This window comes from Aotus nancymaae, unplaced genomic scaffold (genome assembly GCF_030222135.1).
Source record: "Aotus nancymaae isolate 86718 unplaced genomic scaffold, 86718_ANA_hifiasm-v0.15.2.pri h1tg000030l, whole genome shotgun sequence".
NCBI classification, from domain to species: Eukaryota; Metazoa; Chordata; class Mammalia; order Primates; family Aotidae; genus Aotus; species Aotus nancymaae.
In genome coordinates, this window is record NW_026988443.1 from 37,114,557 (window position 1) to 37,142,076 (window position 27,520).

Genomic DNA, 27,520 nt, shown 5'->3' on the forward strand with positions numbered 1-27,520 from the left:
CCGGAGCGCGTCCCCCGCCAGGGCGCAGGCCCCAGCCCCCCGCACCCCTATTGTCCAGCCAGCTGGAGCTCCGGCCCGATCCCGGCTGCCGCCTCTGCTGCCTTCCCTGGGCAGGAGCGGAGCGCAGAGAAAAGTTCAAGCCTTGCACACCCGGGCTGCAGCTGCCTGTTAACCCTCGGAGAGCTGCGGCGCCAGGGAAGGGCCCGCCAACCCGGAGAGGGGACGAGGGAGACGCGGTCCGCCTGCAATCCCTGCTGCGTCTCGGAGATCTCGGGAAGTTTGAGCGCAGGAAAGCAGGGCTCTGAAGCCAGGCCTGGGGTGCTGGCGGCTGCGGGGCACGCCCAGCGCTGCTCCGGGGCCTGTGGTTTCGGAGAGCACCCCGACCCAGTTCCCCATCGCCTCCCAGGCAGGCTTTGGGACTTGGAGTGAGCTGGCAGCCTGCAAGTGGGTGGCTAGGAGCCAGGGCAGGGCAGGGCCAGGCAGAGAGGAGGGAAAGAGACAGGGAGTGACTCGGGGTGCTAGTGTTGAGTTCCGGGCCAGGGATAAGGCTCCTGTGTGAGTTCGTGGGTGAGAGGGAGGGGAAGGGAGTTGGGGTCCTAGGTGGGGACTGTCTGGGACGGGGAGATTGGTGCAGCCTTCTAATGTGAGACCACTGCTGGAGCAATGTTAGGGTTAGACTTTGAAAATAGGCCAACATCTCAGAAATGTAGTGATGAGTGATGGGGGAGGAGATTAAAGTGCCTGGCTGGGCTGCTGAGCCTGCTCCCATGCTCCTGACTTCTTTATTCCTTGTATATACAGTCCCCATTGAGGGCAGCCCAGTTATGGCTCCTTTTCTACCAGGCATTGCTGGTTGATTATCTTGGGGTCCTTACAGGCTGGAGTCTTGCCATGGAATCCCAAGCCTGGCTGTGAACCAGTTTTCCAGATGTCCTGTACCGGAACGACCCCTAAGGCTGTATATGTGTACATGTATCCCAATTTAGCAAGGCAGTTTGGAGCATGCCTCAGACAAAACGGATTCAGATCCTTCCTGCCATCTGCTAGTGGTACCACCCGGGGCAAGTTGTTTAACCTCTTTGAGCTTCCAAGTTCTCCACTGTAAAATAATCTGCTGCCTTCCTAGGACTGCTGTGGGGATAGGATTGCATTCAACAGGATATCCTATGCAATGCATGCTGCCCTGGGAGCATCGGTGTCTGAGAGCACCTCCCATTGCCTTGTACAGGACTTCACAGTCCTTTTTCTCTCTTGGCAGGTTTTTCAGTTCAGATTCCAGGGCTTGCCCAAAGTTATGCCTCTTTTAGAGCAAGATAGACCATGTGACAGGGCCCCAAGATCGATCTTGATGCACTAGGGGCTCTCCACATGGTTCTTTTTGCAAATGAACTGGTATGTCTCCTAAGCCAGGGCCAGGATGGCACACGTGGATTCTGAAGGCTCACTCTATTTATTTAGAAGAAGGAAGCAGAGATTTTGCTGTGAATTGAAATGATTGCCCTAAGAGGCTTATTTCTAATTTCAATTGTTATGCATATCAGAGCAAATGTCCACATTAGGATAGTAATTGTTATCCTGGTAGCAATAGTACCTCCCAGAAAAATCATTTTGATGCAATCCAGTTAACCAGCAAGAAGTTCAAGGGCAGAGTTCTGTGTGCCATAGAAAAAAGTGGGGAACATCTTGGAGCCTTTGAGTCGACCAGCAAAAACAAAACTTTCCTGGGGCAGAGAGAAAACAGAAGAAAGGGAAAAACAATATAATAAAGCAAATTAGTCACTCAGCCTGGTGGTGTTCAGGCAAGCCTGTATGTTTTTTTCCACTGCAGCTGTAATGCATTGGGTCCGACTTTGGAAGCCATCAATCTCTGTAAGTTTATTGGCTTGGTTGCTGTTTTAGGCATTTTGGTAGGAGGCGAGGAATTTTAAGCAACAATGACTGGAAGCTGGCACAGTTGAACAGTCACCTCTCCTATCCCCTGGGGTGTTTTGGGAAAGTCTGTTCCAGAAGTGGCCTCAGGAATTTGGCTATGATAAGTAATGAGTGTGAAACAAATCAAGAAAGAAATGAGCTAGAAATTCCGTGGTAAATATGATTTCCCTCCCTATTTGGGTAGCACTTACAGCTAACCAAAAGTTCTAACAATGAGTGAGTAATCACCCAAGAATTAGGAATTTAGGGAGTAGTTCAGGTTTGGAGGGCAGTCACTTGGGAGTGACTAAAAATGTTCCATGGAATTCTGAGATTTCGTTATAAAGTGAGGGAGTTCTCCCTTGGAGTCAAAATCTTGATTTTCAGTATTTTAAATGAGAGTCAATGTCTTGTAGTGCTCCTGCAAATTTGTGTGTTATGTTTTAAGAACATGGTTTATTTGCAGAAACTTTTGGATAAGGAAAGAGACACAGGGTTGAAGAGAGCGCTGCCCCCTGCCACTTAGGGTCAACACTTGACAGCCTGTAAGATTTTCAGAGTACTAGTGAAACGGAATGGAATACGTAGTGAAAGGAGGCAGTGATACAGTTCACCTGTCTGAATATTCTTTTTTAGCAAGTCCCAAAACAGGTTTAATAAACTGCAAAGTTGATTAAGTAATCTGGAATTTGTGAAATTCTACAGTCTATACTAACAGCCCCAACAGTCATCTTAGCTAATCTAGTCTACTCTGCCTTCCTCCCTTCTCCCCTTTTCTATCTTTAGCCCTTGGGTTTTCCATTAAGTAAAATCTATTTCCTTCCAGAAGTTTCCTATATGTGTTATAGTGAAATTGCCCAACAAACCAACGTACCCTATAACTGCATTATCTAAAAATATCAGCACTTAGATGTGTAAATTGAGCCTCAATCTGAAGTTCAATGTTTAGGTTAAAGTATAGCTAGGTTCTTGAAAACATCCTTATTTCCTTCCAAAAATACAGTTGCTTGGGGAGTCTAGTTAATATATATTTAGTGTAAGGTAAGGAAAAGGACAAACTATGGATTTAATTTACACCTGCATGACAGTCATATCATCTAAGTAGTCAACAGTGTTTCTATGTGCAAGTCTGAGTGTGTATATCTCTGTGCGTTTTGATTTTATTGTAATACCTGTTGAAAAATTTCTCCAGAAGAGGGCTCCATCCACAGCATTACAAAATTCTGAATCTACAGCTCATATTTTAAAGAACTTCAATGTAGCAATTCCATCAAAATATAACTATTCTCCTTATTCCACATTATTTGCCACAAGCACCTCCAAAGGAGAAATCCTACTCGCTCTTTCTTTCCCTTCCTTCCTTCTCCTCTTCCTTCCTTTCTTTCTTTCTCTTCTCTTGCTTTCTCGCTAGATTTCTTCTTGCTTGCTTGATTTCTTCTTTTTCCCCTATTGTAGTTGGTTCTGTTCTAATTCATTCTTCATTTCTGTATCTCCTCTGAGTATTGGAACAGGGAAAATTTCAAAGACCTTTGTAGACAATGCAATATGGAATGTGAGAAAGTTCTGAAATTTCCTGGCACTTGACTTTCGTTGAACTTGATTGCATTCTTCAGGCAGCCAAAAGGCAAAAACAGTTCTGCCTGTGGAAAGAGATAATCTTCCCCTTACATAACCACCTAGAAGGGTGATTCCTGAGCTAGGTCTACTCACTTTCCAACACCCATTGGAAGGGAGAGGGAAATATCCACCTGTCACCCAATTACAATAACCAGCTGGGCAGAATCAAACCAATTGACCAGTGGTTTTGGCATTGCTTCTATTTAGCTGTCGGCAAGATGCCTACATGCCTGTGGGAATCTGACCCTCCTGAAGGATGCTGCCAATATAATTCCCCACAGCCTGTTTCTTCTGCAGCCGCCCAGGATCCCAGGCCTGGCTCCCCAGGCATGAGCAGGCTGCAAAGACAATGGCCGAGCTGTAGGATCTCTTGCTCTTGCAGTAGCCATCAGCCATGGCCTTATTCTGGGGTTAGGGTAGAAAGTCATCTCTCTCTGCTGAGGGATAGCTAAGGGGAAGGCAGGAGAGGAGAAAAAAGGACATTTCCAAGTTGAAGTGCCAACTGAGCCAGGGTCTGTGGAGGTGAATGGGTCACCCTCTCGCTCAGCAGGTTAAACCTCAAGACATCTGCTTGGTGGTAATGAAACTCATCTATCCCAACCCTGCAACTCTGGCTTCTGGGCAGAGGTTGCCAAGTAGCAGCCACAGGTGAAATTAAGCCACAGATGCACTTGGTTTGGCTCAAATGTTTTGACGATTGTACATTAGTAAAAAAAAGCAATCCAGGTTTCTAACATTTCTGAAAAAGTCAGAAGTCAGGCAACCCTAGATCCACACTTCCACCTGGGTGTACTTGATGGGACTGAGTCACTGTTACCCTCTTCTGGTAGGACGTGCCTCGGCAGCTTGCCACAATCCCCACTACCCTCTACTACCCAGCCTTCCGTGCTCACTACCCTTGCCTGCTTGCCTCTAGTGCTCTTTGAGTTTGGAAACTCTGCTTTCACAAATGTTGAGGTTTGATCAAATTGATGCAGTTAATTTTCAGTGATGGACTGTTTGAAAAGGGAGGGACTTGTCTCTTCTCATTCCCTGTGATTGAATTCTGTTGATGTGTGCTTTGGAACAGTGTGACCTAGGAGACTGCACCCCCTCCCTGAGCACATTACTGGCAGTGCTGTTGGACAGGCATCCAGAGCGACATAGCACCCAGATCATTGCTTCAGGTGTAAGAGTCTTGCAGAGAAGTGACACACTGCAACTCTGAGTCAGTGTGAGCCCTGGCACAGCAGAGTGTCGGTTCGAAACATCATAATGCACCTGCAGCCAAGGGACTCTGAAACCCTGGAATAATATATAGGCCCACAGACCCTCTCTGTCAGCAGTCCCCAACCTTTTTGGCACCAGGGACCCATTTCATGGAAGACGATGTTTCCATGGACTGGAGGTAGGGGGATGGTTTTGGAATGATTCAAACACATTACGTTTATTATCCATTTGATTTCTATATTGTTACATTGAATTAGATAATGAGATAATTCTACAACTCGCTTTAATGTAGAATCAGTGGGAGCCCTGAGCTTGTTTCTCTGCAACTAGGTGGTCTCATCTGGGGGTGATGGGAGACAGTGACAGATCATCAGACATTAGATTCTCCTAAGGAATGTGCAGCCTAGATGCCATGCAGGTGCAGTTGACAATAGAGTTCCGACTCCTATGAGAATTCAATGCCACGATCTGACAGGAGGCGGAGCTCAGGCGGTAATGCGAGTGATGAGGACCCATTATAAATACAGATGAAGCTTCTGCTTGCTCACTGGCCACCCACCTCCTGCTGTGTGGCCTGGTTTCTAACAGCCCATGGACTGGTACTGGCCTGGGAGTTGGGGACCCCTGCTCTGCGTAGTGTTCTACCAAGAGCATGACTGTCCTTGGCGAACAGTGACACCCGGGCCTCGTCATTCCAGGAGTGTTGCTCCCCCACAGTATAGACATAATCAGAACATCACAATAACTTACTGTACATAGACTTGCCAGGACCTTTGGGAGCACTGCTGTCATATCCAGCACCTTTGTAACTTCAGGATAAAGCTGCATCTGCGGCTTTGTCACCTAGCGTGCTCTTATACATAGGACACTGTCACACCTAGCACTGTCCTGGAGCTTGTGTGATGTTTCTATATTTAACAGTTAACTCCCATGGCCACTCTACACACAGCGTAAATGCTATAATTAATGCTCTCTGGCTCTGTAAATATACAACTAATCTGTCTGCCTCATCCCATACCAGCAGGTGAGCCTCAGATGATTCTTGTTTTCCATAGCTACAGACCCCAAAGATCAGGGTAAATATAACTCTATACGCATATTTGAAAAAAAGTGATTGTTTCTCCTCTGCCATGGCAGTTGCCAACAGAAGTCAAATTCTTGAAAATTAACATTAGAAATAGACACGTTTTGACATGTCATGTTCATTTCAAAGACACCAGTGAGCGTCACCCAATCTGCTGCAGAGGCACAAAGACCCTGTGTCTCCCAGCTGAACGCAGGCCGGGCTGGGGCGGACGGCAGCAGCTGCTCAGCTTTCAACAGCCCTGCCACATGCATGGGCAGGGCCCGGAAATGAGCTCAGCCTCTGGAGGAGCCCGGGGAATGGAAGGAAGGAACGTGGCAGCCTCCATCCTTGCCTTACAGGGCCTTCAGGCCTATGTCTCTTTCCTCCAAAGTGGCAGGGAACCACTTTCCTGTGTTGTGTGCTGCAAGAAGATGGTGGCTGCAAATGCCTGAAGCTTGAGCCTCTGTGATTGTCTCCCTGTGGACTGATTGATGTAGGACCTGTGGAAAGTTGCTGGACGCTGCTAGCAGAAGTGAGGCTGACTGAGACTGACAGGAGTACTTCTCCTCAACTGTCGGGCATCTGGGATCATCTAACTCAGGGGTTGCAAATGATGGCCCGAGAGCCAGTTCCTGCCTGCGGCCTGGTTTTATAAATAGTTTTATTGGATTATAGCCACACCTGTTCATTTATATAATTGTTGATGGCTGCTTTTGTGCTATAACAGCAGAGTTGAGACAGTCTGGCCCTCAAAGCTGAAAATATTTACTATTTAGTCCCTTAGAGAAAAAGTTGCCTGACTCTTCATTAACTTAAAGTTACAGCCAAAGAGGCCATCAGGGAGTCTTCTCAAAGGATGGGGGTCTCAGAGATTCAGCCATTAGGGATTTTTCCTCCCAGGCTCCAAACACTCAAGCAACTTAACTTCAGGGAGATTCATCTGAGACCAAATGACTCCAATAAACATCTCTGATCTCTATGAAGGACCTACTAGGTTCCAAGCACCACTTGTGTATTCAGGACATAGCTACTAATAAGGCAGACTGAGTGTCTGCTCTTTTGGGGCTCAGAGCTTGGCACGAAGGATCAATAGGAATTAATGAATAATTTAAGATGGAGACAACCTCGGTGAGGGAAGGAAACCCAGCTATGTGAGGTCACACCATTCTACATATTTTGCCTAGGTGTTCTTTGTCTTTCTCCTCCACTAGACTATAAGCTCCATCGTGGCACATGTTGTGGTTTAATTTGTTCACTTCTATACTTCCAAGGCTTAGAATAGTGCCTAGAACACAATAGACACTCAGCAAACATGAACAAACAGATGAATGAATGAATATAAGAAAGTCATCAGATGCAGATGAAGGATCTGGGCGGCTTCCCTGACAACCTGATGCTTGAGCCCAAATCTGGAGGAGGAGTAGGGTTTACAGACAAAGGCACAATAGAGGGCATGGGTGGGGAAAGGCCTTCTAGCAGAAGACAGTCTGGGTGAAGCCCCTATCGAGGGGAAACATGACACAGCCCAGGCAGTGGTGTGAAGTGTGGCCCAGAGGTGCCAGAGCCAATGGGGCCTTGTCAGCCACTGCAAGGATATTGGTGTTTTTCTCAGAGTGAGTGGCAGCCACTGAAGGTAATGAGGGAAAAGTACAGAGTGACGCGATCAGATTTGCATTCTGGCTACAAGTAGCAAATGGGTTGGGGCTGGGTATGAATGGAAAAGAAAGGCCGGCCTAGGCCTGAAATCATGGGAAGCTGGATTCAGGACTGACGGTGCAGAGATGGGGCAGATGAGAGAAGCAGACTGATACGGTTTCTGTCTGCGTCCCCACCCAAATCTCATGTCAAATTGTTTTCCCTAATGTTGGAGGTGAAGCCCAGTGGGAGGTGATTAGATCATGAGGGCGGATTTCCCCTTGCTGTTCTCATGATAGTCAGTGAGTTCTCATGAGATCTGGTTATTTGAAAGTGTCTAGCACTTCCCCCTTTGCCCTCTCTCTCCTGCTTGCTGTGTGAAGACCTGCCTCCTTCCCCTTCACCTTCTGCCATGATTATAAGTTTCCTGAGGTCTTTGTGGCCATACTTCCTGTACAGCATGCAGAACCTCAAACCAGTTAAACCTCTTGTCTTTATAAATTACCCAGTCTCAGGTGGTTCTTCATCGCAATGCGAGAATGGGCTAATACATAGATGTATCCTATTCAGATAATCCAAGAGGCATTTAGGCTGAGAACTTGACAGGCCTTGATGGTGGCTGGGTATGGAGATGGCAGGGCCAGGGCCAGGGAGGGGTTAAGGATGCCTGCTTGAGTTCTGACTCTTTCAATTGGCAGAAAGAGTCAAACAAGGAGACCAGGTGTTTGACATTATAAACAGGACAGGCTGCAGAAGGTTCCTGGGAGAGGCACCTAAGGCCCGCATTACAGTATTGCCAGCAGATCCAGTCCATGCTTGCATCTGGGATGGGCATCGTAGAGGCCTGGAAATGCCCTTGAATAGAGTCACCGATGTGCAGCCTCTATAATTAACCAATCTCTGAGACTTTTCATGCACAAGATATTTGAGAGAAACATTGCCAAGCCCTTTAATCGTTCCTTGAACATTCAATCAGCAGCACTGGAAATATTTCTTACATGAAGCAAATAATGATCTCCCACTCTCAGCAATCACTCTGCGAATGCTAACAAGCTTCTGTTTCAGCATGTTGGGTGTAGCCTTGGTGACTTTTGTTTTTGGTGCAGTAGGAGCATATTCAACTTGGTGCCAGGCAGCGGTATAGTAGCAAATGTTTAACAATTGGCCCATTCTAAAGAAACACCCAAACCAAAATGCAAAACGCCAACCAAGACACTACCAGGTAGTGTGCAGTGCTTGCCAATTTCTGTGGTGTAAATACTACCATCATGGGCAATTAGAATCTACCAACCTGAGAGATTCCTAAAAATCTAACAATGGGCTCTTGCTACCTGATACTAACTGACCCCAGCACACCATGGACCCGGATCCTGTTTCTAGCTCACCCCTCACTCGTGGTGTGATCTCCAGCTAGAAGCTTCAATGCTTTCATCTGTAAAATGGACCAGATTACTGCGAGGTTCTAGTGAGTAAAAAGATGTCAGAATGCAGGGAAGTCTAATTTGCTGCAAAGATACATGCCAATTATCAAGATAACTATCACTTACAAGTAAACAGGTCCTTTGGCCAGGATTCTACAGCTGTCCAATTGGACCCTGTAAAAATATTTAGTGAGTTTGACTCAGTCACTGAATAAAGCTTGATGTGTGAGAAACAGGGTGTACCTCTGCTTCTTGCAGGTCTGCATATTTTCTCAGTAAGAAGGATTATTGCGTTCTGTGGCAGTATTGATTCTGAACGTGTCTATCTTGCTTTCCTGCTGTCTCCCTTCTTTTCTTCCTGCTTTCCTCAACAAAAATACTGAGTGAGTGCTGTATGCCAGGCACTCACCTAGGTACTTTATCCTCAGAAGGTGAAGTCTGTACAGTTACTGTGCCCTTTAACAGATGAAGGAACTGGTGCCTTTAAGGAACTGGCCCAAAATCACAGAATAACAAGTGGTGAGCTGGGATTTGCACCTGGGTCTGTGCGTGGGCAAGTCCAGCTGAGGCCCGTGTCTTCACTCAGCAAGTATTTATTGGGGCATGTCGGGAATTCAGAGGTAAAGGAGATGAGCTTAATCCTTGTCTCACGGCGCTGACAGTCTTGTGGGAACAGAAGATAAAAACAAGTAAGTAGTGGAAATAATTTCAAACTTGGTAATTGTTACAACAGGAAACAGTAGAGGCTGAAATAGATTGAAGGGAGGAGAGGCCGCTGTGCCCTCCTTTGCTTCCTTTTATCTGCCTGCCTTCCTCTTTCTTCCATCTTTATTTCCTTCTTCCCTTAAATGTTAATACTTACCAAGTACGAAGAATGCTACAAATCTGGGAACGAAGAAGTGAACACAACAGTGCAGGTCCCCACCGGGAAATGCGCTGGAGCAGAATTAGAGCCTGGGGCTGCCTAGACCCAGAGCTGCTGGTATCTTGGACTGCTTAGGGGTGTTAGGGAGATCTCCCAGCCCTTTCTAAGTGAACTTGCATCTTGGCCCAGCCACTTACACACTGTGTTGCCTCAGATAAGTGACTTCATTTCCCTCCTTTTCTGTTTTCCCCTGTATTAAGACAACTAAAAAAAGGAATATCTATGCCTGCCCTGCAGGAATTTTGTGAGAGTTAAGTAAGTGTATGCTAATGATGTCGTCCTATGCTTAAGAAATGTTGATTGTGTTGCTTTTCACCCTGTGCTCCAAGGAAGTTTATGGTCTGAAGGTGTCATGAGGCCTTGGTTTTCAGGATGTGACTAATTTAACGGGGAAAATGACTGTGTATTTTATAATGCGTGGACATTAAAAAAAATAAAGTTTACTCCCTAGGGAGGATTTGCCTTTCCCACGTTGGTAGGTCCCCAATATTGTTCCCCTTGGAATTCATGCCTCATAAAATCATTTGATCTGGTGGCATCTCATCTTCTTAATGTATCTGCCCAGCAGCTGTTCCCAGGAGGCTTTATTAGGGCAGTGTGTGTGTGTGTGTGTGTGTGCACACGTGTGTGTGCCAGTGCCATGAGTACTTACTGTTATTTAAAGTACCTCCATATAACCACAATATACTGTAGCTGCTATGTACTCATTACCCATGTTATCTGGAATCCTTCCTGCAACCCTTAGAGGTGACTGTTATTCTCAATTTTATATATGATGAGAAGTTCTGAGTGGTGAAGTCTTTTGCTCAAAGCCACATGGTCAGAGAACTGGGACCAGGGTTTGGATCCATACATTTTTATTCCTGTGCACGTTTATTTTCCTCTGTGTTGCACTTGTATACAAATCTTCGTTTCCTACTTGTATGTAAAAAACTTTTCCTTTGTCTATTTTGTTCTCTAGCTCCCTTAAGGTCAACATAGCTGCCTGGGATGACCTCTTTTTTGAGTTCCTTGTGTCTCAAAGTAGGTCTGGGCCCTGGACGTCCTGTCTGGGTTACTGATTGCAGCATTCAGGACTGGGTTAGCCCAGGGTCATTTGTGTTCTTTGTCTCCATGTCCTTGCTTTTGACCAGGGCCGAACAACCCACCTACACTGCACGGTTCCCCCAGCGTAACATCCCAGTGAGAATGGCCCACAGATGCCTGGGTGTGGCTCACCTGCAGCTTCAACCATGCAGACACATTATCTGGCAGTTTCTCGCTGGCCACCGAGTCCTTCAGTTGGATGGCATTCTTCCCCAGAGGTGCTAAGAAACCCTGTTGCCTAAGCCAGTGCTTCCTGCAAGCTACAAGCTAGTCTATGTAATGTTTTCCCCAATCAAAAAGAAAACAAGAAATAGACAGCCTGTAGGTATATAGAGACACATGGATGTATACTGCATGGCGATTGGATTGAATCTAACTTGAAGTTTATTTTGTCTTACCAGACCAGTGTTTTTTCCTCTTAAGTGCCTTTAGTGAGGGTTGCCATTGATTCAGCAAACACATGTTGAGTGCTTACTGTGTACCCAGCTCCATTTTCCGTACTGGCCACAGAGCAGCCAGAGCATGGCCTTTGCCCTCCAGAGCCCGTTCTGGTGGATGGACACGCCTTCGACAGTTTCCTCACCACTCTGTGTACCATCCCTCCACTCAGTGCCCCTGCCCATCTGTGCATTTCCTATTTGGTTAACTCATTCATTTAACAAATATTTACTGGGGAGGAGAAGTATTTACTGGGAAAACAATATCTCAAGCACAGTGCTCAGCACTGGGGGAGCCAGTAGTGATTAAGAAAGGCAAGATTGCCTGTCCTAATGGAGTTTGTGTTCTCATAACAGAGAAAGACAGTAAAGAAGAAAAATAAATATGGTTGTTTTGCATAGTGGTAGTGCTATGGAAAAATGTTCAAATGGCGTAGAAGGATAGGCAGTGTTGTTCTGGGCTTGTCCACCACCCTCTCTTGGGATAGAGGATTCTTTGTTAGATAGAATGGCCTTTCTATCGTGCAGAGATGGAATGTGCTACCGTTTGCGAAATGAAGTTAGTAATACGTAGATGGCATTTTTGTCCTTACTCATAAAGTGTTGTTGGTGAACTTTTGTCAATCTCTACTTTTTGTTTGCGTTGAAATTTTGCTGTTGAGAATTTACAAATATGGCAACCAATGATTTAGACCAGGGGTAGGAATCCCTTTTCTGTAACGGGCTATGGAGTAAATACCTGGTTTCCCTTGCAACTATTCAGTTCTATCAGTGTAGCATTAAAGCAGCCACAGCCAGTATGTAAAGAAACGGGCAGGGCAACAAAATCTTATTTACAAACACAGACAGAGCTAGCTTTGGCCCTCAGCCTGCCGTTTGCCAGCCCCTAATCTAAACCAGTAGCTAGCTGCCTTACCAGCTGGCCAGACTTGTACAAGACAGGGATAGGGCAGAGGCCAGAGAGTGGGACCAGGGATTCTTTTTGGCTTTAGTTGCCATGAAAATCGTGGAACTTCTTTAGGGTCACATATTACTAGATTATTTGCGTTAACTATGATGAAGGTAAAGATGCTGGGTGTCAACTATAGAACATAATTCTCAGACTAGCTCTAACTTAGGAATAATTGAGCTTTGTAATGATTATCTGGACTTCAATTTTTAAGGTACTCTTGCAACCCAAAGTTGTCTTGGAGTTAAACACTCTCTTGGACTGAATTCCTCTAAAGAAATAGAGACACAGAATTGGGTTCAGGGGACTCAGTTTCTCAGGGCCCATAAGTGAGCGAGAAAGAAAGTGAGACAAAGAAGGAGGAAAGCCAGTAAGCCAACAGTGAGTGTGCCATGGAGCTGGTCACAGTCACGGGAAATGGACTCATTGCTGCTGGGTCTCTACAAAAGAACTGTGTAAGCTCATTTCAGAATGGTCCCTCTGTAGAATAGGTGGCTGGGGGTGTGTTCACCTGCCCTTATCTTCTGCTGGTCAGGGATGACCCCTGCCATCATTAACTTCTCTGTGCTTCCCTGCTGAGCCTTTGCTGTTGGGGGAGGAGCCATGACTTTGGAAGCATCATAGCAGAAAAAACAGAAAGGTATGGCAAGTTGGTGGACCATCAGTATATGCCTTGGGTAGGGCACGAATATATGAGATTTCCCTGGCCCCCATTATGCATTACTGGAAACTTCCTCAGTAGAGCTAATGGGACCAGAGTTATGGTGGTGGTGGTTTTTAAAACCTTCCGAATTTGGTTAAGCACCCACCTGCAGATACTCTCTTTCCCACTAGATGGTACCAGTATGCCAAAGCCCTAGAATGCTACCTTAGGGCCTCATCTTTGACATGTGCTATATTCTCACTACTTTTCAACAATGAAGGAATAAGCCAGTGAGGTCAAAGGGATGAACTATGGGTGTTTTAGGGACAGGAGACTGGAGAAAAGTGAAGGCTGTCTGGACAGTTACCCTCATTTACGCATTCAGTCATTTATCAACAAATATTACCATTGACTGAGTGCTCAACACTTTTCTGGGCACCGGGAATACAGAAGTGAATAATACAGACCAAGCCCCTGCCCTGGTGAGCTTATGTACTGAGGGAGAGACAGTACAAAAACGAACAGGTAGGTATATGATGTCTGCAGGAGGATAATGAGTGCCACAAATAATGAGAAAGCAGGAAAGGGAGTAGACGGTGACAGGGAGAGGTCGTGGCGCTTGCCTTTTCTCTTGGCTGTAGGGTGAGGGATTATTTCCATCTGCTTTTTAAACCCTGTTCTTCCATCCACCAACTCTTTGTGACCACCTCTATGTGGTTTATTTTTGAAATGAGACTAACAGCTCGTGGATGTGAAAAAAAATGGTGCTTGGCAAATGGGTGTTGACTAGTCAGAGCCCATTGCAGCCTAACACCTAACTCACTGGACTGTTTGTTGGCTGATTTAATTCTTCTGGAATAATTCTGAACTGCTATTGTTGTTGACATACAATAGAGTTGCATTTAACTCGGAGGTTAGACTATAAAGTCGGGGTTGAAGGCAAACACAGAGTTGTCATTAACCTTGAAATCTTTTAAGTTGCCAATTAAAGTGCAGTGGGCATGGTTTTGTGTATGCATCCCTGTATTGTAATCAATATGGAACAGTGTGTAATGCATGCAGTACAGAGCATAGTAAAGAATATATGCAAGATGTGATTTGATAGCATTTAATTGCAGTATTTACATTGTTCTTTTTCTTTCTCTTTTTGGTGGAAGAGCTGGCTTTCCATTAGTTAAATGTGCATATGATGACACTTCACTATATTCATTGAAGCCAGATTTCTAATCATACAATCTCCACCAGGCTGTGCATTAAGCAGGAAAAGACCTCTTTTCTCTGTTGTGTTCTGTTTATTTTGGATTCCCATTACTAGTCAGACGCTTTGGGGCAGGGGAACTGTGGAATAATAATAGAAGCAGTGGCAGTAATAGTCCCAATATAGGTGTAGTGCTGATTTTGAGCTGGGCCTGGTGTGAGTACTTTAGTTGTATTAATCAGCACATTTAATCCTCATAATGACTCTGTAGGGTATCTACTGTGGTTTTAATCCCATTTCATAGATGGGGACACTTCAGGAGAACTTAATAGAAGAAGCTAATAAAGCTTTAGGACTCCGGGGCTGAGATTCAAACTCAAGACACTTCCAGACACACAAGGCCACATGTATGAATCCGTGAAATGGAACGAACTGTCCAGAAAAGGGCAAATCCAGAAAGACAGAAAGCAGCTTAGAAGATGTCTAGGGCTAGGGGCAAGAGGAAGTGGTGAGTTACTGCTAATGGGTATAGAATTGCTCTGGGGAAGGTGAAAATGTTCAGGAGCTAGATAATGGTGGTGATTACATAACTCTGTAAATACACCCCAAACCAGGATATCGTGTATCTTAACCGAGTGAGCTTTATAGTATGTTAAATATATCTGAATAAAACTGGTATTGAGTAGAAAAACAAGGGAACTTTGGGCAGGTCAGCCTCAGAGCTCCTGTTTGTTGATGAGCACACATAACCTGTCCTACAGCTGTTCAGCACCTGCTGGTGACATTCTACTTGCTTTGCTTATATTAACACAGCGACTCCTCAAAAGATTCCCATTGTCCACCCTATTGAGAGATCAGAAAGTGGAGACAGAAAGATGTTGAGAAACTTGGGGTTGATAAATGGTGGTGTCAGGATTAAGATCCAGGCAGTTTGGGTCTGATTCTTTTACATGTGTTTCATTCATCAAAAGCAACCTGTGTCGTTTGGAGCTGCAGGTCACCTTGGCCTATTGGAAATAAAGCAGTGGTTCCTTCATTTTGCTTTGCTGATTTGCAAAATGAATTAAGAACCATGTTTTGTCTCACTGGTTATCATTCCCATGGTAGCCTACCCTGCTGTGGAGTTCTGGCTGCAAAGCTCTCAGAGACTGTAAGTAAAGGTAATGTGTTAGCGTTATTGACTTTCTTTTGGAGACAGGGTCTTCTCTGTCGCCCAGGTTGGAGGGCAGTGGTGCAGTCATAGCTAACTGCAGCCTCAACCGCCTGAGCTTAAGCAATCTTCTTGCCTCAGTTCTCAAAATAGCTAAGTGGGACTACAGGTGTGGACCACCATGCCCAGTTAATTAAAAAGTATTTTGTTTTTAAAGACAGGTACTTGCTGTGTTGCCCATACTGGTCTCGAACTCCTGGCTCAAGTTATCCTCCAGGAGCATCTGGCATTACAGGCTTGGGTAACTTTTAAAAGTAGTGTCTTAGGAAGGGGGGATGTATCAAAGTGGGGGTGGAGAGAGAGAGAGAGAGAGAAGAGAAATCTAATTGATATGCTAATTGTCATTGTACTCAAGTTGATAGCAGATTGCTGGAAGGATTTCGGATTTACTCAAATTAACATGAATGTTTGGCACCCCTTGGCTGGTGCGGCTGAAGAATTCAATAGCCTGGTAATGAGAAGTCAATCTAAGGTCTAAAGCTGGGAAAGGAGCTCTCACTTCTTACATCCAGCACTCATCACTCTGCAAATCAGGGCCCCCTGACCTCCTTCCACCCCTGCCTTCTGAGTCTCCCTCAGTGCCTTCCATCACCCCCCTACGGAGTTCCTTTGATTCTCAGGTCCCCTAACTATGGAATTTACTCCTCTCTGCCCTCAGTCATGGGCTAATGATTTGTATCCTTTGTCATGTTTAAAATGCTGAGTGACAAAGCCATTAGCCATGCACAGTGAAACAAGGAAAGCTGCATAGAGCTGGTCCCCAGACCAGGCCCAGTGCACTACTTTGTGGTGCTGGAAGGGGAGGCCTTATGGAGGCAAAGCTTCATAGGTCTCCAGTCTGTAGAAGCAATCACGGTTTGGGCTGGGGCAAAAATCTCAACTTGATCTGGCTCTGGCTGAGACCCCTACTCCCAGGTAGCCAGATCTCAGGTGACAGGAGTCCACTGGGCTCCCTCTGATTCTTAAAGCCTTCCCAGGTGGCAATAGGAGATCACACAAAGCCACATGAGTGTCTGATTCAGTCTTCCCTGGTCAGTTTTCCAGTACCACATTTTGCAAAGTGTGTTCTGAAGAGACACTGGTTCCATGGGAGGTTAATATAGGTTCTGGGGGGAAAAAAATAGTCATAATCCAAAAATTAGTTGTATGAACTGATATTTTGGAAAACTCTGGAGTTACTCAGAGAAGTGGACCAGATTGCATTTTGTTTTTTGACAAATGAAAGTCTCAGAGATTGCAGTGTGCATTTCAGTTTCAGAAGGCTGTTCCCAAACCCCTGAGGATAAGGTAACTCTTGCACATAGTAGTTCTCGGGCAGTAATTCACAGGACACGCTTGTGAAAACAAGCTACTAGGATGCCACATTTCAGAGTACAGACTTCGACGGGGCCCTTTACCTAGCTCCAGGACCCAGTGCAAGCCTATTAGGACTGCAAATTCTGCCCTCTGGGCCTAGAGAATCAGAGCCTCTGGGGGTAGGCTCAGAAATCTGTGTTTGCAGTTGTATGCAAACCTGGGGGAGCCTCAGAATTCTATTGAGTTTTCAACTCCATCCAGAATAATTCTTTGGGTGTCACTGAATATTTGCTGATCCTTCTGCCATCTGTTCATGGTGCTTGTTTACAAAGTATGGTCTAAACCATTGGCTCTGAACTGTCGGGACAAGGGGCGTTGTAACCCTCAGGGGGCAGTTTGCAATATCTACATACCTGCTTGTCTGTCATACAACCTGGGGACGGGAGTGCTACTAGTATCCAGTGGACAGAGGTCAGAGATTCTGTTTAACATCCTACATTGAACAAGACAGCTCCTACCACGAAAAGTTATCCTGACCCAAATACTGGTTGTGCTAAGGTGCAAAACCCTGATCAAAATGCATAGCTTCATACTCACCCAGCACACACAGAGATTTGTATCCTTACCTTATCCTGTTGTGACTAGGAGGCTGGAATCTGAAGTTGGGTCTGTGGAAAGATCACAGCAAGCTACTATTCATGCATAATTTTTCAAAAGGTAAAACTAAGACTCTTGGGTAGATATACACTTTAACTCATTAATGTATGAAGAAACCAGTAAGATGCCATGATTATTTCAAAGGGCATTTAAGTAACGTATTTTTAAGGAATTTAGGAAAGAAATATGAAGATGAGATTGCTGAGTTAGATAAAAATGGGTTAATGTTCACCATGCCTAAACTTTGGGGTTGTTTGTTCTACTAGACAAAAGTATTTGCATCTCTGCTGTTCAAAAATTGAGCACTTGAGTGGTGACTTCACTAAGTCTGAGACCTTCAAGGGCAAACAATGAGATGAACTAAGAGCATGCTCCTAGACAACTTCAGGTGGTCTTCAGATGGTCCTTGAGTGATAACCAAAGGATGTGCCATCAGCTATTTGGGCCTTGTTTGCAAGCTCCGAAGAATTTTTCTGGTGCTTTAAACACATGGCTTTTTTTTTTGAGATGGAATCTCGCGTTGTCACCCAGGCTGGAGTGCAATGCACGATGTCGGCTCACTACAATCTCTGCCTCCAGAGTTTAAGTAATTCTTGTGCCTCAGCCTTCCAAGTAGCTGGGATTACAGGTTCCTGCCATGAGGCTGGGCTAATTTTTTTGTATTGGTGTTAGAGATGGGGTTTTACCACATTGGCCAGGCTGATTTCAAACTCCTGACTTCAAGTGATTTGCTCTCCTCAGCCTCCCAAAGTGCTAGGATTATAGATGTGAGCCACTGCCCAGCCTGAACACATGACTTTTAATTTACTGGTGCTGCATGGTCTGTGAAATGTGGGGCAAAGAAATGGGAGGTGATGGGAGGAGAGGTCACAGGAGGTCAAGGCTGTAAAATAGATAGATACCGTTCCTTAACTGCCTTCTATGAAGTGTGGACTGGGATAGATGCTTTCATTCAACTCTATGAGGTGAATCTTACCATCATCCCCATCTACAGATGAGAAAACTGAGTCAGAGGAAGAGTTAGGTATGTCAGTAGCAGGCATGGGCAAAGGAAGGAGAAAGTAATGATGAGGACAATAGAGGGAGAATTAGAATTAAACCAGAGAGAGGAAAGATGGTGTTACAAGCTTGAGGGTAGCATGAGTCCAGATCTGAAGGAGAAATACTCGTAGCACGTTCAGGGAGTAATGAGGAGTCTGTTATGGGTGACTGTGAATGTGAAGGTAATGTGAAATGGGATCAGAACTTCAAGGATGGCAGCTATTAATAGCATCAGTGTTATTTTAGCCAAAGGATTTTACTATTGCTGCAGGGCAGTGCCTCACAGGACACCATGACAGTTAAGAGCCCAGGCCTCGAGGGAAGGTTGCAGTTTGAATCCCAGCTCTGCCACTATAGGGCTGTGTGGCCATAAGCAAGTTGCTTAATCTCTGTGCCTCAGGTACCAGATCTATGAAATGTGGACAATGAAACCTACCTGGTATGATTAGGATACTAGGATGAGGATTCCAGAGAACATTTTTTTTCCCCTTTTTTTTGAGACAAAGTCTCTCTCTGTTGCCTCACACTGGAGTGCGGTGGCGTGATCTTGGCTCACTGCAACTTCCACCTCCTGAGTTCAAGTGATTTTCCTGCCTCAGCCTCCTGAGTAGCTGGGACTACAGGCACATGCCACCACATCGAGCTAATTTTTTGTGTTTTTAGTAGAGACAGGGTCTCACCATGTTAGCCAGGATGGTCTCAATCTCCAGAGAGCCTTGTAAACACTTGGTTCAGCAAACAATATGTCCTTGGAAAATGGAAGTTGGATGTGTTTATGTAGATGAGGAAGTAAACAGACAGGATTTAACAGACCATGGGTGTTAGTGACTTGCCTGTAGGTGTTAACAGTCTCAGTTTGAGTTTCCTCAAAAGCAGATTCTGCAAGGAGGATTTGAGTGCAATAAATTCACTTGGGAGGTGGTCCAGGGGGAAGTGTAAAGTGGGAAAGTGTGACAGGGAAGGAAAGGCAAACACACAAAGGGTCTGTTACACAGCCAGGTGCTGCTGTGGGTGTCTGGAGCTTAACTCCGCTGGCAGCCTTTGGGAGTCAGTGTGGAATATTTGCTTCTGAACCATCCCACCTGAGGGACATGGGAGCTCCAGACTTTATGCCATAAATCTGGTGGGCATTAATTCAAAGCTGACCCAGCTGGCATTGGTTTTGAGACTGCTGGACTAATCCAAAGGCATTAAAATAGTCATGGACTTTGGGGCAGTAATATACATCTGAGAAGTTAAAAAACAGAGGTAAACATAGGAAAAGATGTACAAAAATGCATTATGTTAAATATGATATATGCATATTTGTTTTATACATTGTATGTGAAATAATAATAGCCAACACTTAGGAAGTAGTTGCCATGCTGACTCTCCTAAATGCTCTGCAAATAGGCTAGATTTCCAGCAAATGAAAACTGATTAGGCAACTCAATAGAATATTACATAACCATTAAAGAGGATGGTTATAAAGATGATAATGACATGGAAAAGTCATATGAGTGAGAAATGAATGCTAAACAGGAGATGGTGTGTACAGTAGGATTTCTACAAAGCAAAACAAGCTTCTAAATATAGGAAAAGAGGGGTGGCATCTGAAAGGAATTTATAAAATCCTAACTGCAGTTTTGTTCATATAATGGGATTCAGAGTTGTTTTTTTTCCCTCTGGCTTATAAGTCTCCATTCATAGGCTTGCATTATATTTATAATGAAAAATACAAGAAGTTTGAAAAAGTCCAAGAAGAAAAAAAACTTCTAAAAAATAGGTGGTGGAGACCTGTTGAAGGTTTTAAAGAAGGGAATAACATAATGGAAAATGATATTTCAGAAAAATTAATCTGGGGGCAGTGTGGAAGATGGATTGAATCAGGAAGGACCCAAGGCAAGAAGTCCAACTTGAAAGCTTATATGAGTCATTGGGGTACAGAAAAGAAAGAGCCACTTTTAGACACTTGATTGTGAATGAGATGATGAGGAAGAGAGAGAAAAATGCGAGAAATGATTCCAACATTTTAAAGCATATTGAATGGAAGAAAATAAGCGATGGAACTAATATAAATATAGTTAGAGATCAAGCACGCACCAGGTTTCTTTACATCTGTTACTTGTTTAAACCTAACAGTGATCCTATATGCTGTGCTTTTAATATTCCTATTTTACAAGTGAAATAATAGAAGATTAGAAAAATAAAGCCATTTGTCCAAGGTCACAGAGGGTCTGAGCTCAGATCATTGTTAAATGAATTGGCTAGATAGAAGGATGAATGATGATGGATGGATGGATGAATGCATAGATGGAAGATGGATGGATGGATGGATGATGGATAGATACACTGATAAATACATGATGGGAAAGGAATCTGGTGAATTGTAATGTTGCAGTAGAAAATAGGGAATTTCAAGAAGAAAGTAGCAGATAGTCTTAGACAGTAAAGAAGGAAGGAAACAGAGAAAGCACTAGATTCAACAAGAAGAAGCAGTCACTGGTCCTCTTGGAGAAGGTCCTTCCAGTTCAATAATGGGAAGTGGGCGTAAGCAGCATGGGGGACTGAGGGGCCAGGACGTGTTGGGAAACCTATGAAATAGCTGGTCAGATCAAGGCATGTATGAGCTTAAAACCAGGTGTGAGCCTAAGGAAGAGCTCCAACAATAGGAAGTAGTGGGGGTGTAAGAGAGAAAAGGGATGGGAAGTGGGGGTGGAGGGTAAGAAGACATGGAAAAAGGGAAAGGAAAGAAACTATTGGTGAAGACAAGGACACCAGACTGCCTGGGTTTCAGCCTCAGCTCCGCTGCCCTGTAACCTTGAGCAAACCCCGTAACTCTCTTTGCTTTGGACCCCTCATCTGTTGAAAGGGAAAATAGTAATAACCCGTATCTCATGGGGTTCTTGAGAGGACAAATTGAAGCATATAACATGTTTTTTTTTCTTTCTGTTTTTTTTTTTTTTTTTAGAAAGAAAGAAAAAAAAGAATGAAGAAGAGTAAGAAAAAGGAAGAGAAAGAGAGAGAATGGGAGTATTGCTTTCTTGCCCAGGCTAGAATGCAATTTAGTAATGGGTATTGAAAACCACTTTTATACCAATAATTATACTTAATGATGTAGACAGGAAGGAATAAGGGAAAAAAATAACAAATGAGCAGCCAACCAATATTTCATTTAAACCTATGAAATGCTATGCAATTACTAAGGAGTGATTTACTTCCAATTATGTAGTCACTTTTGGAATAGGTGTGAGGTGGTAATGTATGTTTTGTGTATTTGAAGTAGAGAGTTCTATAAATGTTTATTAAGTTTACTTGTTCCGGGTCTGAGTTCAAGTCCTGGATGTCCTTGTTAATTTTCTGTCTGGTTGGTCTATAGAATCGTTAGCTCTTCTTGTTACATTGATCCTTTTGCCATTATGTAATGTCCTTCTTTGCCTCTTTTGATCTTTGTTGCTTTAAAGTCTACTTTATCAGAGGTGAGAATTGCATCTCCTGCTTTTTATTTATTTGTTTATTTTTACTCTCTGTTTGGATGGTAAATCTTCCTCCTTCTCTTTGTTTTGAGTCTTTGTGTATTGTTGCATATGAGATGGGTCTGGATGCAGCATACCGATGGGTTTTGGCTTTTTATCCAATTAGAATATATATAAGTTTAATACTGCCATTTGATGCTAGCTGGCTGTTTTGCCCATTAGTTGGTGTACATTTTTCATGGTGTTAATGCTCTTTGCTTTTTGATATATTTTTGGAAAGGCTGATATTGGTTGTTCCTTTATATGTATAGTGCTTCTTTCAGAAGCTCTTGTAAAGCAGGTCTGGTGGTGGTGAAGTCTCTAAGTACTTGTTTGTTCGCAAAAGATTTAATTTTTCCTTTGCTCATAAAGCTTAGTTTGGCTGGATATGAAATTCTGGGTTGAAAGTTCTTTTCTTTAAGGATATTAAATATTGGTCCCCACTCTTTTCTGGCTTGCAGGGTTTCTGCTGAGAGATCTGCTGTAAGTCTGATAGGTTTCCCTTTATGGGTAACCTGACCTTTCTCTCTGGCTGCCCTTAGTATTTTCTCCTTCATTTCAACCCTAATAAATCTGGCAATTATGTGCCTTGGGGTTGGTCTTCTTGAAGAATATTTTTGTGGTGTTCTCTGTATTACCTGAAGTTGAATATTACCCTGCGTTGCTAGGTTGGGAAAGTTTTCCTGAATGATATCCTGAAGAGTATTTTCCAACTTGGATTCATTCTCTTCGTCACATTCAGGTACACCTATCAAACGTAAATTAGGTCTTTTCACATAGTCCCATATTTCCTGGAGACTTTGTTCATTCCTTTTTATCCTTTTTTCTCCAATCTTGTCTTCTCGTTTCATTTCACTGAGCTGGTCCTCAACTTCTGATATCCTTTCTTCTGCTTGATCAATTCGACTGTTTAAACTTGTGCATACTTCGTGAAGGTCTCGTGTTGTGTTTTTCAGCTCCATCAATTCACTTATATTCCTCTCTAAATTGTCCATTCTCGTTAACATTTCGTCAAACCTTTTTTCAAGGTTCTTAGTTTCTTTGCATTGGATTAGAACAAGTTCTTTTAATTCACGGAAGTTTCTTATCACCCACATTTTGAAGCCTGCTTCTGTTACTGGAACACACTCGTTCTCCATTAAGCCTTGTTCCGTTACTGATGAGGAATTGCAATCCCCTGTAGAGGGAGAGGCATTCTGATTTTGAGTATTCTATGCCTTTTTAGGCTGGTTTCTTCTCTTCATTATGTATTTATCCCTCTGTCGTCTTTGTAATTACCGACTTTCTAACTAGATCTCTGAGCGGACGTCCAACTTTTGATTCCCAGCGCCGAAATCTGAGCAATCCACTGTGCCGGCCAAAACAGCGGTGTTAAGATTGATGGTGCTTTTCTGCCCAGGAATCTCTGGACTCTGCACCTAGAACTGCTGCGCTAAGGCACCAGCAAAACCACCGTGTCGGCCACAAGAGTCGCTCTGGCCACCCGTGGGGCTCCTCCACTGGGAATCTCCTGGTCCGTGAGCAACAAATACTCGTCTGAAAGTGTGGCGTCCTCTCGTTCTCTGCACTTTCACTGGGAGCTACGTGCCTGAGCTGCTAGTGATCAGCCATCTTGGATCTCTCCCATAACATGTTTTAAGACAGTGCCTGGTGTGCTGTAAGTTGAAACTGAGCAGGGATCCTGTTGTCTTACTCATCACAACTAATGCCATTTTCTGGGAAACGGCTCCAAGGTATAGATTAAGACACTGAGGTTCGGTCACTTAAAGAATGTTCCCCAAGAAAGTACACTTGGAGCCTCAACATTGCTCTACCTGCAAGTAGTTAGCTCTCCTATCTTTCAGGAAGAAATAGATGTTGTGTGAAATAGGATGCATGGCTTTGTTAGTGGAAACTAACCCTCTGCAATTGTAATAAATGAGGTACATGAGATTACACGGTTTTTTTTCTCCTTTTTGACAAAAAAGTTAATCAACAGAGGCTGTTCAATAAAGTAAAGTTAGGAGTTTAGGAAGCACTGGAGAGTGGCTGAGGAGCAAGGTAGTGAGGACTTGGAAGACTTAGAGGAGGCAGATGAAATCCATCAGATCCTAACAAGCTCTGTGAACTCAGTGCCCTTTCTTTATTCCAAAAAGTTTTATGCTCGTAGAATTGATGTTTGGAGAAGCCTGCACTCCACACAGTTGGCATGAGGAATCCTAAAAGCCTTATTAACCAAACCACTTAGCCTTTCTCAGTCCAACCCCTACCCTATTCTATTTGGGCTCCGGATTTGCTGGGTCCCAAAGTGTCCCACTGTTGGGATGAGGAGGTTCCACTAAGACGTTTCTTCGGTTGGCTCTCCTCCCAGATCCCCCTGCCTCTCAAGCCTTGGTTTACAGAAAACTGCATCTGTGCTCAGCCTGCTCCCTCCTGCCCTTGGCGATCATGAAACCTGCCAAAGAAGCATTCTCTCTGAAGCTAAGCCACTGGAGAAATTGCACATCCAGGATTGATTTTGCATAGTATAAAAATCAATCCAGTGAACCTGGCAGCAGAGGTACCCGCTAACATTGGTTGTAAGCCCAGTGGGGCATGTCAGTAAGTATTTTAAGTTGGAAAGTTAAAACAATAGACAGGAGAGACAGATGAAGTTGGGGTTTGAAATCTGCTGGGCTGGAATGGGTTTTCTCTTTCTGTGTTAATGAATCTTACCTGGCAGTTGATCTTTTCCTGTCACATGGTTTTGGGGGAAGAGAAAGGTACCCCCTTTAGATTGTCCTCAGCTGGCAGGAGAACTCTGAGACAGAGACTGTCAGTTTGAGGTTGTCCCTCAGGGATAGAAACTTATCTAATTTTATTTGGTGGCAAGACTATGAACCACCATCATTATTTGTGCTCTAATAATTATTAATTTAATGGCATTCTAACAATTAAGTTAAGAAATAACTTTTATTGAGACCTATCTACATATCAGGCACCCAGCTAAGTACTTTCACACCTGATGTCTAATTCAAGCTTCTGAATAGGATTAACTTCATTTGATAGCTGAAGAGTCTACAGCGTATAGGGCACACACACATATACCATCTGCATTGTTCCTCACCCAACCCTCAGGAGGCTGGGAAAGACATTTTGCAGTTAGGAAAACTGAACCTTAACTCAGGGACTTGTCTTCTTCAGCAAACAGTTGGCAGAACCAGGGTTTGAATCCAGGTCTCCTGATTCCGTATTGCTTTGATTTTATTAGGAGAACATATTGGTGGCGTGTCTTCTTAAGTTCCTCTGGCCAGGTCCTGAGAAAAGAGTCTACTGTGCATCATCTCGACCCTTGTAATAACCCTGTTATGGAGGTGGTGTTTTTCCCCTTCACAACGAGGAGACTGAGGCTCAGACAGGATAGGTATGCCGTTGGAACAAAGACACGCAGACAGTTGTAGGAAGCACAGCTGGGACTTGCACTTCCCATTCTACTCTCCAGGTTTTCCCTGTGATAAACATTTCTCTACAGTAGTGCCTTCAATAGGAGAAACAATGACAAGTGATTTTCCAGTGGGACAGCAGGAGGGTGATTCTGGTCTTGATTCTTGGGATTTAGGATGGGCTATTGACATTAACAGTTGGATAGGCTGCTAGGTCAGTCCAGGGAAAAACAGGAGGGAAGATCAGACGTGACTGAGAATTCAGGAAGGGCCAGCTCTGTCCAATCAGAAAAAGTTGGGGCTTTTCATCGTCTTTAAGGCTACTGGTTTCACTTCTCATTTTGAAAGAAACAACTTGCTGGGCCAACCTATTGTTGCTGCCTTCCTCTGCCTATCTCAGCCATCAAAGCAAAGTTCTTGGAACATGCTAACGTCACTAGCCTCCCAGGCAAGATTCAGGTTCTGAGAAGAGGTCATCAGATTGTAGAGTTGGAGCTCGATTTCCCTGGAGAGTCCTGTGCTTCAGAAAATCATTATTGGTTTGTCATCCTAGCCTATCATGGTGAAACCGCACCCCCGCCCGCCCTCCCAGGCTCTGAAAGTTTACAGGAAAATAGCAGGTCTTTGGCAGTTCTTAGAAGGTTCTGTTTCTCACCTGGGCCAGGATTGTGCCTGTGCTTTTTATTCACGACAAGATGAGACGAGCTTGGTTAAATAAGGACTGGCTACTCTTTATACATCTTTCCTGATTGATGGCGTCGTAAAAGCCGTTCATCTGGTTTGAAGATAGACAAGTGGTTGCTGTCACTGCACCACCAGCTTTTGAAGTTTGCTCTGTGATGTGATTACAGCCCCATACTTAAGCTTCTGCTCCAGGAGGTGAGGTTGGCCTTTGCTCCTACTCCTCATTTAAAAATCACAGATCTTGGAAAATGAACCAATCTAGAAAGATACTGAAAGCTGCTGATGATGATGATGTTGGCTGTCAGACCAATTTAACTGGCCTGCTTTACCAGAATTCTGGTTTTGATTTTTGTTTTTGTTTCTTTGTTTTTTGTTTTTTTCTTGTTAAAACCAATGACCTTTAAAGCCTTTTTATTTTTCCTCTGACAGACTCTTAGTAGACATCTGGTCTTTCGTGAGTTCTGATGGGAATCCCAGAATCATTCCATAACTGTGGGTTCCAAACGAGAGAGGAACATTTAACAAAGACCAGAAGGAAATCATAACTGTTGCCCACTCCTTCATTAGCTCATTCATTCATGTTCTGGCTCTGTGATAGAAGTTGGGGGTAAACAGGTGACCAAAAGGTAGTCCCTGACCTCAGGATGTTCTAATTCAGAAGGGTAAATAGACAAGGAAGTCAACATTGTCCATCCAGTGTGAATGAGCTTGGGAGTACAACTACTTTGGAAACCCATTTTGTTAGATCACCTTTGAGAGATACCATGTCAGTGTTCCCAAGTGTCTGTGAAGAAGGCATAGTGGTGGGGGTGGGTGGGTAGGTGGTTTCTGAGGGCTTGATCATGTTTCTTCTTGAGTTTGAGTGCCAGTGACATAGCACCTCATGGAAAACATGGAGCTAAACTCTTGGGCTTTTGCATGCTTTTCGTAGTGCCTTAGTATATTTTACATGGAAATAAAAGTACGTTCAGCCTCAGGTGCTTTGGGAACACAGAGGAGACCAGCCCAGCTTTGGAGGAGGACAGAGGGGGATCCAGGAAGGCTGTCTGGGGAACCTGTATGACTCGGGTCCTAAAGGAGCAACAGAAATTAGGCAGTGAGTAAAATGGGACTGGATGCACCTGCACAAAGCCAGCAGCAGGAAGAAAGACAGGGAGTAGAGGGAGCTGACAGTCGTGCTAGGGTGAAGCTGAGAGTTGCTCGTGGGGCTGGAGCCCAAGGTGCACAGCTAAAGGGGTAGGAGGGAGCAGGCGGGGAGGGGGCTGGATTGGTTAAGGAACATGATGTCATGCATGTCATGTTGAGAAACTTGGATTTCACTCTGGAGACACAGGAATTAGGGGGACTTTTTCAGCAGCAGAGTGACAGACACACTCAAGTCTGGGTTTTCCAATGATCAGCATTCTTGTGCCTGCACAGGGGCGCAGGATGGGAGACACATGTCTTTTGCAATAGTTCCAGAGAAGACTGAAGACCACATTGAAGGCACTGAGAGAAAAGAGGAGGGGACAGATACCACAGAGATCAGGAGATATAGCACAACAGATAAGACTTGCTAATTAACTGTATCACGTTGAGGGGAGGGACAGGGAGAGAAATCAAGTTTCTTCCAGTCCAGTTTCTGCTTGGAATCACTCAGA

The 27,520-nt window shown here is 44.3% G+C and overlaps 1 protein-coding gene across 2 annotated transcripts in view; it reads left to right on the top strand.

Annotated features, from left to right (window-relative positions):
• Positions 1 to 27,520, top strand: part of CDH13 (cadherin 13) — a 1,193,479-nt gene that overhangs the window by 923 nt on the left and 1,165,036 nt on the right. The gene's annotated exons all lie outside the window — the stretch shown is intronic.